The following is a 15,037-nucleotide window of genomic DNA, read 5'->3' as shown; positions in this document are numbered from 1 at the left end:
ATCAAAATTGCGAACGAAAGATTAGCAGAATTGCGAATAGACACTTCTTAGCAGTTTCTGAGTAGCTTCAAACTTACTCGGCATCTGCGATCAGTTCAGTGCTTGTCGTTCCTGGTTTGATGTCACAAACACACCCAGCGTTCGCCCAGACAATCCCCCATTTCTCCAGCCACTCCCGCGTTTTTCCCGGAAACGGTAGCGTTTTTTCGCACACTCCCATAAAACGGCCTGTTTCCGCCCAGAAACACCCACTTCCTGTCAATCACATTACGATCGCCAGAACGATGAAAAAACCTCGTAATGCCGTGAGTAAAATACCTAACTGCATAGCAAATTTACTTGGCGCAGTCGCACTGCGGACATTGCGCATGCGCATTAGCGACTAATCGCTCCGTTGCGAAAAAAAATACCGAGCGAACAACTCGGAATGACCCCCCATGGTTTTGTCCAATTGCTAACAAAATTCCTGCTGCGATCAACTCAGAATTACCCCCAAAGACATTAACATGCTTGAAAGTAGCCATATCGCAGGTGCTTGGCCACTGGAGCAAAATACACATGGGTGGATATGATGATCGCCAGCTGATTCTGATTGGGTTAGGTTGTCACTATCCTTCTCACAGATACTATTATTTTTTATAGCATGGCTGCTCCTATCTATTCACATTATGCCTATTTCATAGATGCTCTCTGTCTGAGGCAAGAAAGTAAATAACTTTGTTTATTTTTTTTTATAATTACGCATGTATTTCTCTTACGTCTTAGAGGATACTGGGGTCCACATTAGTACCATGAGGTATAGATGGGTCCACTAGGAGCCTTGGACACTTTAAGAAATCAGTGGAGGCACAACGGTGGGAGCGCAGCTCTGGCTGCAGGCTGCGCTCCCAGGGCCGGATTAACAATGGGGTGGGTGGAGCTGCAGCTCCAGGCCCCCCATCAAAATAGGCCCACATGATCTGCTTTGCTGCTGCTGCAGCCGGGGAATTTTTTTCCCTGCTACAGCAGCTTGCCAGGAACAGTCTGCTCTAAAGCACCGCCCCCTCCTGCCAGCAGTGTAGATGCCATCAGACAGCCATAGAGAGCCGCTCTGGCAGGGCCGCAGGGGATACAGGTCAGGAACAGTCACAGCCGGACACATGACTCAGGGGCGGAGCTACATGGGACTCGGGAGCGGAACTACACGGGACTCAGAGCAGGCTGCTGCTCACATGCTGTGAGAGAGAAGAGGAGAAGCTGCTGCACATCATCCAGGGACGGCACAGCCTGTGAGACTACACTCTGCTGTAGTGTGTAAGGTAAGAGTGAATGGTGAGTGACTTCCATGTTATCTTCTATGTGTGTGTGTGTGTCTTGATTGTGAACTTCTACAGGGAATAGGGTTAAATATAGCACAAGGGTGAGGAAGTGTGTCAATGAGATAGAGTGCAGGTCGCGAGGGGGATGGAGTGTGTCAGTGTGATAGAGCGCAGGCCGCGGCGGGGGGGGGGAGTGCATCAGTGTGATAGAGCGCAGGCTGCAGGGGGGAGGGAGAGGATCAGTGTGATAGAGCGCAGGCCACGGGGAGTGCGTCAGTGTGATAGAGCGCAGGCAGCAGGGGGAGGGAGTGCATCAGTGTGATAGAGCGCAGGCTGCAGGGGCGAGGGAGTACATCAGTGTGATAGAGCGCAGGCCGTGGGGGGAGGGAGTGCATCAGTGTGATAGAGCGCAGGCTGCAGGGGAGAGGGAGTACGTCAATGTGATAGAGCACAGGTCGCGGGGGGAGGGAGTGCATCAGTGTGATAGAGCGCAGGCTGCAGGGGATAGGGAGTACGTCAAAGTGATAGAGCACAGGTCGCGGGGGAGGGAGTGAATCAGTGTGATAGAGCGCGGGGAGAGGGACCATCAATGTGATAGAGCACAGGCCACGGGGGAGGGAGTGCGTCAGTGTGATAGAGCGCAGGCCACGGGGGAGGGAGTGCGGTGCATCAGTGTGATAGAGCGCAGGCCGCGTGGGGAGGGAGAGCATCAGTGTGATAGAGCGTAGGCAGCGGGGGGAGGGAGTGCGTCAGTGTGATAGAGCGCAGGCCGCTGGGGGAGGGAGTGCGTCAGTGTGATAGAGCGCAGGCCGCGGGGTGGGGGAGTGTGTCAATGTGATAGAGCTACTCACCTCCCAGTGTAGGAGAGTCAGGAATCACCTCCTCCTTTAGAGCTGCAGCTGGTGAGCAAAGAGGACAGATCACACTCTCCTAGGGCAGTAACTGTGACAGGGAGATACATTAGTAGGGGACACTGCCTAAAGGCTGCTGAAAGTAAGGCAAAAGTAAATAGGCATCACACTTATGAGAGAGACTTTGGCACTACTTCTAATATCTGTTACTTATATGTTGACTAACAGCAGGAGACCCTTTTACCCTCCCCTACCTGGCAGGATTGCTTTATAGTCTACTAGTGCAGCACAAAGTGAGTTAATAAAGTGTCAGCATTTCAGGGAACATATTGATACAGTATTCAGCTGTTATTGCCTGTGGAGGAGACCCAGGAACTTTTGGAAGCCCCTCCCTGCCATCCTTCTATATGTAAAGTACAGTACATTAAGGCTCAGAGCTTGCTAAACTGGGAAATGTAATAAGGAACTTCTGAGTACTCCAACGAGAACTGTGTAACTGGCCATAATTAGTATATGGGGCCCAAGCGTTGAAATTTGTTATATTTTAATGCATTGTTTTGTGTAAAACATTATTTAGATTGTATTTGTGTTTTGCATTTAAATTGACTTAGAACAATAAGGGTCTGGTATGTCTTTGGATAATTTAATTCTAACTAAGAGAAATTGTTTGACTACCTTATTGATAACCATCCATTGGCAGGTTGTATTTGTCTGTGCTGTGTGAGACTTCAGATCAGCAAATTGAGTTCCAGCATAATAAACTGATTAATTTTGCCTTTTGTAAGCGATATTGAAATTGTATTATTTTATTTCAAAACTGAAAACTGTTTTAATTGAGTCTACTTGTTTAATTCAAGATTCAGAAACCTTGTTACCACTTACTGAAGAAGCAGAAAACCCATGCCAACAGACCAATTATTACTTATAAGTAGTGATGAGCGGGTTCGGTTCCTCGGAAACCGAACCCACCCGAACTTCACCCATTTTACACGGGTCCGAGGCATACTCGGATTCTCCCGGATGGCTCGGTTAACCGAGCGCGCCCGAACGTCATCATCCCGCTGTCGGATTCTCGCGAGATTCGGATTCTATATGAGCAGCCGCGCGTCGCTGCCATTTTCTCTCGTGCATTGGAAATGTTAGGGAGAGGACGTGGCTGGCGTCCTCTCTGTTTATTGTTGAACTTGATTGTGCTTTATTGCTTAATTGTGGGGAGGACTGGGGAGCAGCTGTATAATATAGGAGGAGTACAGTGCAGCATTTTGCTGATCAGTGACCACCAGTTTTATCCGTTCTCTGCCTGAAAAAAAAGGCTCCTTATCTGTGCTCAGTGTGCTGCATATATCTGTGCTCACACTGCTTAATTGTGGGGACTGGGGAGCAGCTGTATTATATAGCAGGAGTACAGTGCAGAGTTTTGCTGACAGTGACCACCAGTATACGTTGTCTGCCTGAAAAACACTCCATATCTGTGCTCAGTGTGCTGCTTTATTGTGGGGACTGGGGACCACCAGTATAATATTATATAGGAGGAGTACAGTGCAGAGTTTTGCTGACCAGTGACCACCAGTATACGTTGTCTGCCTGAAAAACACTCCATATCTGTGCTGCATTGTAGACAGTATATAGTAGGAGTACAGTGCATAATTTTGCTGACCACCAGTATATAATATATAGGAGTACGGTACAGAAGGCCACTGCTGTACCTACCTCTGTGTCGTCAAGTATACTATCCATCCATACCTGTGGTGCATTTCAGTTTTGCACAGTTTGCTGACCACCAGTATATAATATATAGCATTACGGGTACAGTAGGCCACTGCTGTACCTACCTCTGTGTCGTCAAGTATACTATCCATCCATACCTGTGGTGCATTTCAGTTTTGCACAATTTGCTGACCACCAGTATATAATATATAGCATTACGGTACAGTAGGCCACTGCTGTACCTACCTCTGTGTCGTCAAGTATACTATCCATCCATACCTGTGGTGCATTTCATTTTTGCACAGTTTGCTGACCACCAGTATATAATATATAGCATTACGGTACAGTAGGCCACTGCTGTACCTACCTCTGTGTCGTCAAGTATACTATCCATCCATACTTCTGGTGCATTTCAGTTTTGCACAGTTTGCTGACCACCAGTATATAATATATAGCAGTACGGTACAGTAGGCCACTGCTGTACCTACCTATGTGTCGTCAAGTATACTATCCATCCATACCTGTGGTGCATTTCAGTTTTGCACAGTTTGCTGACCACCAGTATATAATATATAGCAGTATGGTACAGTAGGCCACTGCTGTACCTACCTCTGTGTCGTCAAGTATACTATCCATCCATAACTGTGGTGCATTTCATTTTTGCATAGTTTGCTGACCACCAGTATATAATATATAGCATTACGGTACAGTAGGCTACTGCTGTACCTACCTCTGTGTCGTCAAGTATACTATCCATACCTGTGGTGCATTTCATTTTTGCACAGTTTGCTGACCACCAGTATATAATATATAGCATTACGGTACAGTAGGCCACTGCTGTACCTACCTCTGTGTCGTCAAGTATACTATCCATCCATACCTGTGGTGCATTTCAGTTGTGCGCAGTATATATAGTAGTAGGCCATTGCTATTGATACTGGCATATAATTCCACACATTAAAAAATGGAGAACAAAAATGTGGAGGTTAAAATAAGGAAAGATCAAGATCCACTTCCACCTCGTGCTGAAGCTGCTGCCACTAGTCATGGCCGAGACGATGAAATACCATCAACGTCGTCAGCCAAGGCCGATGCCCAATGTCATAGTAGAGAGCATGTAAAATCCAAAAAACAAAAGATCAGTAAAATGACCCAAAAATCAAAATTGAAAGCGTCTGATGAGAAGCGTAAACTTGACGATATGCCATTTACGACACGGAGTGGCAAGGAACGGCTGAGGCCCTGGCTTATGTTCATGGCTAGTGGTTCAGATTCACATGAGGATGGAAGCACTCATCCTCTTGCTAGAAAAATGAAATGACTTAAGCTGGCAAAAGCACAGCAAAGAACTGTGCGTTCTTCTAAATCACAAATCCCCAAGGAGAGTCCAATTGTGTCGGTTGCGATGCCTGACCTTCCCAACACTGAACGGGAAGAGCTTGCGCCTTCCACCATTTGCACGCCCCCTGCAAGTGCTGGAAGGAGCACCCGCAGTCCAGTTCCTGATAGTCAAATTGAAGATATCACTGTTGAAGTACACCAGGATGAGGATATGGGTGTTGCTGGCGCTGGGGAGGAAATTGACAAGGAGGATTCTGATGGTGAGGTGGTTTGTTTAAGTCAGGCACCCGGGGAGACACCTGTTGTCCGTGGGACGAATCTGGCCATTGACATGCCTGGTCAAAATACAAAAAAAATCAGCTCTTCGGTGTGGAATTATTTCGACACAAATGCGGACAACAGGTGTCGAGCCGTGTGTTGCCTTTGTCAAGCTGTAATAAGTAGGGGTAAGGACGTTAACCACCTAGGAACATCCTCCCTTATACGTCACCTGGACCGCATTCATCAGAAGTCAGTGACAAGTTCAAAAACTTTGGGTGACAGCGGAAGGAGTCCACTGACAACTAAATCCCTTCCTCTTGTAACCAAGCTCCTGCAAACCACACCACCAACTCCCTCAGTGTCAATTTCCTCCTTACACAGGAAAGCCAATAGTCCTGCAGGCCATGTCACTGGCAAGTCTGACGAGTCCTCTCCTGCCTGGGATTCCTCCGATGCATCCTTGAGTGTAACGCCTACTGCTGCTGGCGCTGCTGTTGTAGCTGATTGGAGTCGATCGTCATTCCAGAGGGGAAGTCGGAAGACCACTTGTACTACTTCCAGTAAGCAACTGACTGTCCAACAGTCCTTTGCGAGGAAGATGAAATATCACAGCAGTCATCCTGCTGCAAAGCGGATAACTCAGGCCTTGGCAGCCTGGGCGGTGAGAAACGTGGTTCCGGTATCCACCGTTAATTCAGAGGAAACTAGAGACTTGATTGAGGTACTGTGTCCCCGGTACCAAATACCATCTAGGTTCCATTTCTCTAGGCAGGCGATACCGAAAATGTACACAGACCTCAGAAAAAGAGTCACCAGTGTCCTAAAAAGTGCAGTTGTACCCAATGTCCACTTAACCAAGTGGAGCAGGGCAGACTCAGGACTATATGACTGTGACAGCCCACTGGGTAGATGTATTGCCTCCCGCAGCAAGAACAGCAGCGGCGGCACCAGTAGCAGCATCTCGCAAACGCCAACTCGTTCCTAGGCAGGCTATGCTTTGTATCACCGCTTTCCAGAAGAGGCACACAGCTGACAACCTCTTACGGAAACTGAGGAACATCATCGCAGAATGGCTTACCCCAATTGGACTCTCCTGGGGATTTGTGACATCGGACAACGCCACCAATATTGTGCGTGCATTACATCTGGGCAAATTCCAGCACGTCCCATGTTTTGCACATACATTGAATTTGGTGGTGCAGAATTATTTAAAAAACGACAGGGGCCTGCAAGAGATGCTGTCAGTGGCCCGAAGAATTGCGGGCCACTTTCGGCATTCAGCCACCGCGTGCGGAAGACTGGAGCACCACCAAACATTCCTGAACCTGCCCTGCCATCATCTAAAGCAAGAGGTGGTAACGAGGTGGAATTCAACCCTCTATATGCTTCAGAGGATGGAGGAGCAGCAAAAGGCCATTCAAGCCTATACATCTGCTTACGATATAGGCAAAGGAGGGGGAATGCACCTGACTCAAGCGCAGTGGAGAATGATTTCAATGTTGTGCAAGGTTCTGCAACCCTTTGAACTTGCCACACGTGAAGTCAGTTCAGACACTGCCAGCCTGAGTCAGGTCATTCCCCTCATCAGGTTTTTGCAGAAGACGCTGGAGACATTGAAGGAGGAGCTAAAACAGAGCGATTCCGCTAGGCATGTGGGACTTGTGGATGGAGCCCTTCATTCGCTTAACCAGGATTCACGGGTGGTCAATCTGTTGAAATCAGAGCACTACATTTTGGCCACCGTGCTCGATCCTAGATTTAAAACCTACGTTGTATCTCTCTTTCCGGCAGACACAAGTCTGTAGAGGTTCAAAGACCTGCTGGTGAGAAAATTGTCAAGTCAAGCGGAACGTGACCCGTCAACATCTCCTCCTTCACATTCTCCCGCAACTGGGGTTGCGAGGAAAAGGCTAAGAATTCCGAGCCCACCCGCTGGCGGTGATGCAGGGCAGTCTGGAGCGAGTGCTGACATCTGGTCCGGACTGAAGGACCTGCCAACGATTACTGACATGTCGTCTACTGTCACTGCATATGATTCTCTCACCATTGAAAGAATGGTGGAGGATTATATGAGTGACCGCATCCAAGTAGGCACGTCAGACAGTCCGTACGTATACTGGCAGGAAAAAGAGGCAATTTGGAGGCCCTTGCACAAACTGGCTTTATTCTACCTAAGTTGCCCTCCCTCCAGTGTGTACTCCGAAAGAGTGTTTAGTGCAGCCGCTCACCTTGTCAGCAATCGACGTACGAGGTTACTTCCAGAAAATGTGGAGAAGATGATGTTCATCAAAATGAATTATAATCAATTCCTCAGTGGAGACATTCACCAGCAGCAATTGCCTCCAGAAAGTACACAGGGACCTGAGATGGTGGATTCCAGTGGGGACAAATTAATAATCTGTGAGGACGGGGATGTACACAGTGAAAGGGGTGAGGAATCGGAGGATGATGATGAGGTGGACATCTTGCCTCTGTAGAGCCAGTTTGTGCAAGGAGAGATTGATTGCTTCTTTTTTTGGTGGGGGCCCAAACCAACCAGTCATTTCAGTCACAGTCGTGTGGCAGACCCTGTCGCTGAAATGATGGGTTCGTTAAAGTGTGCATGTCCTGTTTATACAACATAAGGATGGGTGGGAGGGCCCAAGGACAATTCCATCTTGCACCTCTTTTTTCTTTAATTTTTCTTTGCATCATGTGCTGTTTGGGGACAATTTTTTGGAAGTGCCATCCTGCCTGACACTGCAGTGCCACTCCTAGATGGGCCAGGTGTTTGTGTCGGCCACTAGGGTCACTTAGCTTAGTCACACAGCGACCTTGGTGTGCCTCTTTTTTTCTTTGCATCATGTGCTGTTTGGGGACAATTTTTTTGAAGTGCCATCCTGCCTGACACTGCAGTGCCACTCCTAGATGGGCCAGGTGTTTGTGTCGGCCACTTGGGTCGCTTAGCTTAGTCACACAGCGACCTTGGTGCGCCTCTTTTTTTCTTTGCATCATGTGCTGTTTGGGGACTATTTTTTTGAAGTGCCATCCTGCCTGACACTGCAGTGCCACTCCTAGATGGGCCAGGTGTTTGTGTCGGCCACTTGGGTCGCTTAGCTTAGTCACAGAGTGACCTTGGTGCGCCTCTTTTTTTCTTTGCATCATATGCTGTTTGGGGACTATTTTTTTGAAGTGCCATCCTGCCTGACACTGCAGTGCCACTCCTAGATGGGCCAGGTGTTTGTGTCGGCCACTTGTGTCGCTTAGCTTAGCCATCCAGCGACCTCGGTGCAAATTTTAGGACTAAAAATAATATTGTGAGGTGTGAGGTGTTCAGAATAGACTGAAAATGAGTGTAAACTATGGTTATTGAGGTTAATAATACTATGGGATCAAAATTACCCCCAAATTCTACGATTTAAGCTGTTTTTGAGGGTTTTTTGTAAAAAAAAAAACACCCGAATCCAAAACACACCCGAATCCGCAAAAAAAATTTCAGGGAGGTTTTGCCAAAACGCGTCCGAATCCAAAACACGGCCGCGGAACCGAATCCAAAACCAAAACACAAAACCCGAAAAATGTCCGGTGCACATCACTACTAGTAAGGCATATATTCAATACTCTACACTAACATCATACTTCCCTGGGTGTTACATTTGGTGTCACTAAGAACAGGATCCGAACACACAATGTTATCGGAAAAGCAATCTGCTGGGGATTCCTCAAGTACTCGTACAACTATGGCTAGCTTAAATCCAATAACCTTGCGATATTACTTTGGAGCCCCATGGATTCCGACATATAGTGGAGATGCTCAAGGTTCTGATGGGAACACTCTGACTGAATTTAGGAACAAAATGGAGTCTATGTTCAGCCTGTACCCACTGTCAGAGATACAGCAAGTGGAGATTCTAATAGGCCAGCAGAAAGGCACGGCATGGAGAGAGGTGACTTCATGGCCAGTGGATCAAAGAAAAACAGCAGACCTGATCCTCAGCCGACTAGTTGCCATGTTTGATACAAGAACATTGTCTGATCTTAAGGTGGCCTTTTACTCAAGAAAGCAGCAGCCAGGAGAAACGTTGCGTGATTTCGCACTCAGTCTACATGAGGCGCTACGAGCACTTCAGGCCTCCGATCCAACAGAAATTCGCCAATCAATTTATAGACGGGTCCCATGGTGAGATTGTGAAAGTGCATTTACGTCTACTTCAGTTACAGTTACCAAATAGCTCATTCTTGTGCTTCAAAAATGCTGCCATTAAACTGGTAGAGACAATACAGAGGCAAGAACTGTCCTGTCCTGAGACTCTGAGGTCCCAAGAAAATGAAAATTCTCCAGCGATTGTGAAGCAGGAAATCATGGATACACACATACCAGAAGAAATTGTTGTACATGGTGATCAGGCACCAAAGACTGATATATTAAGTGCTATAGGCATACAAATCGCTGAATTGACCCAAGGGATAACTGAAATGTCACAGCAATTGCGGTATCTCATGCAGCAACAAGCAAAGTGCGGAGAAGAGATAGACTGGGGCATCAATGAAGGACAGCCCATAGATGTGGATCTTCGTCCTGTAGTCCAGAATCAAATTAAAGTTATTGAAACACCAGCTGCAGACCCAGAGTCTGACGTTAGTCCAAGAAAAGTTATAGGGAGAGTCGTTTGGTTTAACGTGCGATATGGCTATGGCTTTATCAATCGGCATGATACCAAGAAAGATGTGTTTGTGCATTATACGGCCATAAAGAAGAACATCCCTAGGAAGTATTTCCAAAGCCTGGATAGCGGAGAAATGGTTGAGTTTGATGTTGTAAATGGCAAACAAGGTCCGCAGGCAGCTAATGTAACTGGTCCTGGTGGTGTTACGGTGCAAGGCAGCAGATATGTAGCAGATCCAAAGTGTTATTGGCACTATACACGTCACAGAGGTCCTCCACATGATTATCAGCAAAGATACCAATGCAGTGAATGTGGAGATGAGCGTAAAGAAGAAGAAAATGTGGCAGAAAGTGCAAATCAACCACAGTCTGATCGGATCAGTTGCTACTAGGGTGGCCAATCCCGCGATCGGGATCGGCGGGATCCCAGGATTTGGGGCCAAAATTGCCGGGATTTCAATCCCGGGATTGGAGCTTCCAATCCCGGGATTTTGGGATTGAGCTGCACATGCGTGGTTTCTCTTTCTGCCGGGTAGCGCTGAGCATCTTGAGTGCTCTGCTCAGAAGCTACACGGCCGTGCACAGCGCCGCGTGACGTCAGAGATCACTGCGCACACAGCCCCGCACACAGCCCCGCACCGGGACGTCCCTTCAGCCTTACCAGCCCGCCATCTGCACAGCGCAGCCCCGCGCTGGGACGCCCCTTCAGCCATGCCAGCCGCACAGCACAGCCCTGCGCTGGGACGACCCCTTCACTCATGCCAGCCGTCTGTGCACCGCTGCCCCACGCCGCGCCGAGATCAGTATTGGGTTGGCCCGGCCGGCCCTGGACTGGAGACTATAGATAGGATGGAGTCGGGACCCTGAGGGATGGGAGGAGGAGGGATCCCTGCTTCTGCCTGCAGTGACCAGCACCACACCGCTCACCCCCACGTTCAGTAAGACAGTGGCCGCTGCCTGGGTCCTGCTTCCATCACACTGTGGGCACCCCCTTGTTGCTGCTCTTTTGGGGGGGGGGGAAAAGACAGTCACTGGAGTCACACTGGAAGAGGGTGAGTCAGTGAAATTATTTTATTCCAAGGGAGTGCAATGGTGCAGCATGACAATTTTATTTACTGTGGGGCTGGCCATGATTATGTATATTTTATTTGATTCTTGTGGTGTGTAGGGGTGCCTGGGACAGGGTTCGACTGGGGGCCCTGAAAGTTATTTTATTCCTGTAGGGGTCTGGGGTCAGTGTGGGCCATGAATGTTAATTTATTCCTGTGGGCACTGTTGGGGCCTGGCTGAGACCATGAACATTTTATTTTTTTCCTGTGGGCCTTTGTTGGGCCATGAATTTTTTTATTTTATTTTTTAATACCTGTGGTGTTGGAGCCCCAGTCTGAGCCCTAACACCACAGGAATCTATATCCTTTAGAATGTAAGCTCTCACTAGCAGGGCCCTCAGCTCCTCATGTGCTTATCCTTCTCTTACTTAAACCATCTTCGATGGCACCAAATCCTGCGGGTTTTCTGCCACCTGATACTTATTTCAGTGTCGTCTACTGCTGTAGCTATGTTATATTAGAGATGAGCGCCGGAAATTTTTCGGGTTTTGTGTTTTGGTTTTGGGTTCGGTTCCGCGGCCGTGTTTTGGGTTCGACCGCGTTTTGGCAAAACCTCACCGAATTTTTTTTTGTCGGATTCGGGTGTGTTTTGGATTCGGGTTTTTTTTTCAAAAAACACTAAAAAACAGCTTAAATCATAGAATTTGGGGTTCATTTTGATCCCAAAGTATTATTAACCTCAAAAACCATAATTTACACTCATTTTCAGTCTATTCTGAATACCTCACACCTCACAATATTATTTTTAGTCCTAAAATTTGCACCTAGGTCGCTGGATGACTAAGCTAAGCGACCCTAGTGGCCGACACAAACACCGGGCCCATCTAGGAGTGTCACTGCAGTGTCACGCAGGATGTCCCTTCCAAAAAACCCTCCCCAAACAGCACATGACGCAAAGAAAAAAAGAGGCGCAATGAGGTAGCTGTGTGAGTAAGATAAGCGACCCTAGTGGCCGACACAAACACCGGGCCCATCTAGGAGTGTCACTGCAGTGTCACGCAGGATGTCCCTTCCAAAAAACCCTCCCCAAACAGCACATGACGCAAAGAAAAAAAGAGGCGCAATGAGGTAGCTGTGTGAGTAAGATAAGCGACCCTAGTGGCCGACACAAACACCGGGCCCATCTAGGAGTGGCACTGCAGTGTCACGCAGGATGTCCCTTCCAAAAAACCCTCCCCAAACAGCACATGACGCAAAGAAAAAAAGAGGCGCAATGAGGTAGCTGTGTGAGTAAGATAAGCGACCCTAGTGGCCGACACAAACACCGGGCCCATCTAGGAGTGTCACTGCAGTGTCACGCAGGATGTCCCTTCCAAAAAACCCTCCCCAAACAGCACATGACGCAAAGAAAAAAAGAGGCGCAATGAGGTAGCTGTGTGAGTAAGATAAGCGACCCTAGTGGCCGACACAAACACCGGGCCCATCTAGGAGTGTCACTGCAGTGTCACGCAGGATGTCCCTTCCAAAAAACCCTCCCCAAACAGCACATGACGCAAAGAAAAAAAGAGGCGCAATGAGGTAGCTGTGTGAGTAAGATAAGCGACCCTAGTGGTCGACACAAACACCGGGCCCATCTAGGAGTGGCACTGCAGTGTCACGCAGGATGTCCCTTCCAAAAAACCCTCCCCAAACAGCACATGACGCAAAGAAAAAAAGAGGCGCAATGAGGTAGCTGTGTGAGTAAGATAAGCGACCCTAGTGGCCGACACAAACACCGGGCCCATCTAGGAGTGTCACTGCAGTGTCACGCAGGATGTCCCTTCCAAAAAACCCTCCCCAAACAGCACATGACGCAAAGAAAAAAAGAGGCGCAATGAGGTAGCTGTGTGAGTAAGATAAGCGACCCTAGTGGCCGACACAAACACCGGGCCCATCTAGGAGCGGCACTGCAGTGTCACGCAGGATGTCCCTTCCAAAAAACCCTCCCCAAACAGCACATGACGCAAAGAAAAAAAGAGGCGCAATGAGGTAGCTGTGTGAGTAAGATAAGCGACCCTAGTGGCCGACACAAACACCGGGCCCATCTAGGAGTGGCACTGCAGTGTCACGCAGGATGTCCCTTCCAAAAAACCCTCCCCAAACAGCACATGACGCAAAGAAAAATTAAAGAAAAAAGAGGTGCAAGATGGAATTGTCCTTGGGCCCTCCCACCCACCCTTATGTTGTATAAACAGGACATGCACACTTTAACCAACCCATCATTTCAGTGACAGGGTCTGCCACACGACTGTGACTGAAATGACGGGTTGGTTTGGACCCCCACCAAAAAAGAAGCAATTAATCTCTCCTTGCACAAACTGGCTCTACAGAGGCAAGATGTCCACCTCATCATCATCCTCCGATATATCACCGTGTACATCCCCCTCCTCACAGATTATCAATTCGTCCCCACTGGAATCCACCATCTCAGCTCCCTGTGTACTTTGTGGAGGCAATTGCTGCTGGTCAATGTCTCCACGGAGGAATTGATTATAATTCATTTTAATGAACATCATCTTCTCCACATTTTCTGGATGTAACCTCGTACGCCGATTGCTGACAAGGTGAGCGGCGGCACTAAACACTCTTTCGGAGTACACACTTGTGGGAGGGCAACTTAGGTAGAATAAAGCCAGTTTGTGCAAGGGCCTCCAAATTGCCTCTTTTTCCTGCCAGTATAAGTACGGACTGTGTGACGTGCCTACTTGGATGCGGTCACTCATATAATCCTCCACCATTCTTTCAATGGTGAGAGAATCATATGCAGTGACAGTAGACGACATGTCCGTAATCGTTGTCAGGTCCTTCAGTCCGGACCAGATGTCAGCATCAGCAGTCGCTCCAGACTGCCCTGCATCACCGCCAGCGGGTGGGCTCGGAATTCTGAGCCTTTTCCTCGCACCCCCAGTTGCGGGAGAATGTGAAGGAGGAGATGTTGACAGGTCGCGTTCCGCTTGACTTGACAATTTTCTCACCAGCAGGTCTTTCAACCCCAGCAGACTTGTGTCTGCCGGAAAGAGAGATCCAAGGTAGGCTTTAAATCTAGGATCGAGCATGGTGGCCAAAATGTAGTGCTCTGATTTCAACAGATTGACCACCCGTGAATCCTTGTTAAGCGAATTAAGGGCTCCATCCACAAGTCCCACATGCCTAGCGGAATCGCTCCGTGTTAGCTCCTCCCTCAATGTCTCCAGCTTCTTCTGCAAAAGCCTGATGAGGGGAATGACCTGACTCAGGCTGGCAGTGTCTGAACTGACTTCACGTGTGGCAAGTTCAAAGGGCATCAGAACCTTGCACAACGTTGAAATCATTCTCCACTGCACTTGAGACAGGTGCATTCCACCTCCTATATCGTGCTCAATTGTATAGGCTTGAATGGCCTTTTGCTGCTCCTCCAACCTCTGAAGCATATAGAGGGTTGAATTCCACCTCGTTACCACTTCTTGCTTCAGATGATGGCAGGGCAGGTTCAGTAGTTTTTGGTGGTGCTCCAGTCTTCTGTACGTGGTGCCTGTACGCCGAAAGTGTCCCGCAATTCTTCTGGCCACCGACAGCATCTCTTGCACGCCCCTGTCGTTTTTTAAAAAATTCTGCACCACCAAATTCAAGGTATGTGCAAAACATGGGACGTGCTGGAATTTGCCCATATTTAATGCACACACAATATTGCTGGCGTTGTCCGATGCCACAAATCCACAGGAGAGTCCAATTGGGGTAAGCCATTCCGCGATGATCTTCCTCAGTTGCCGTAAGAGGTTTTCAGCTGTGTGCGTATTCTGGAAAGCGGTGATACAAAGCGTAGCCTGCCTAGGAAAGAGTTGGCGTTTGCGAGATGCTGCTACTGGT

The sequence above is a fragment of the Pseudophryne corroboree genome, chromosome 2, assembly GCF_028390025.1.
Source record: "Pseudophryne corroboree isolate aPseCor3 chromosome 2, aPseCor3.hap2, whole genome shotgun sequence".
Classification (NCBI taxonomy): Eukaryota; Metazoa; Chordata; class Amphibia; order Anura; family Myobatrachidae; genus Pseudophryne; species Pseudophryne corroboree.
Note: the sequence above shows the minus strand (reverse complement) of the source record.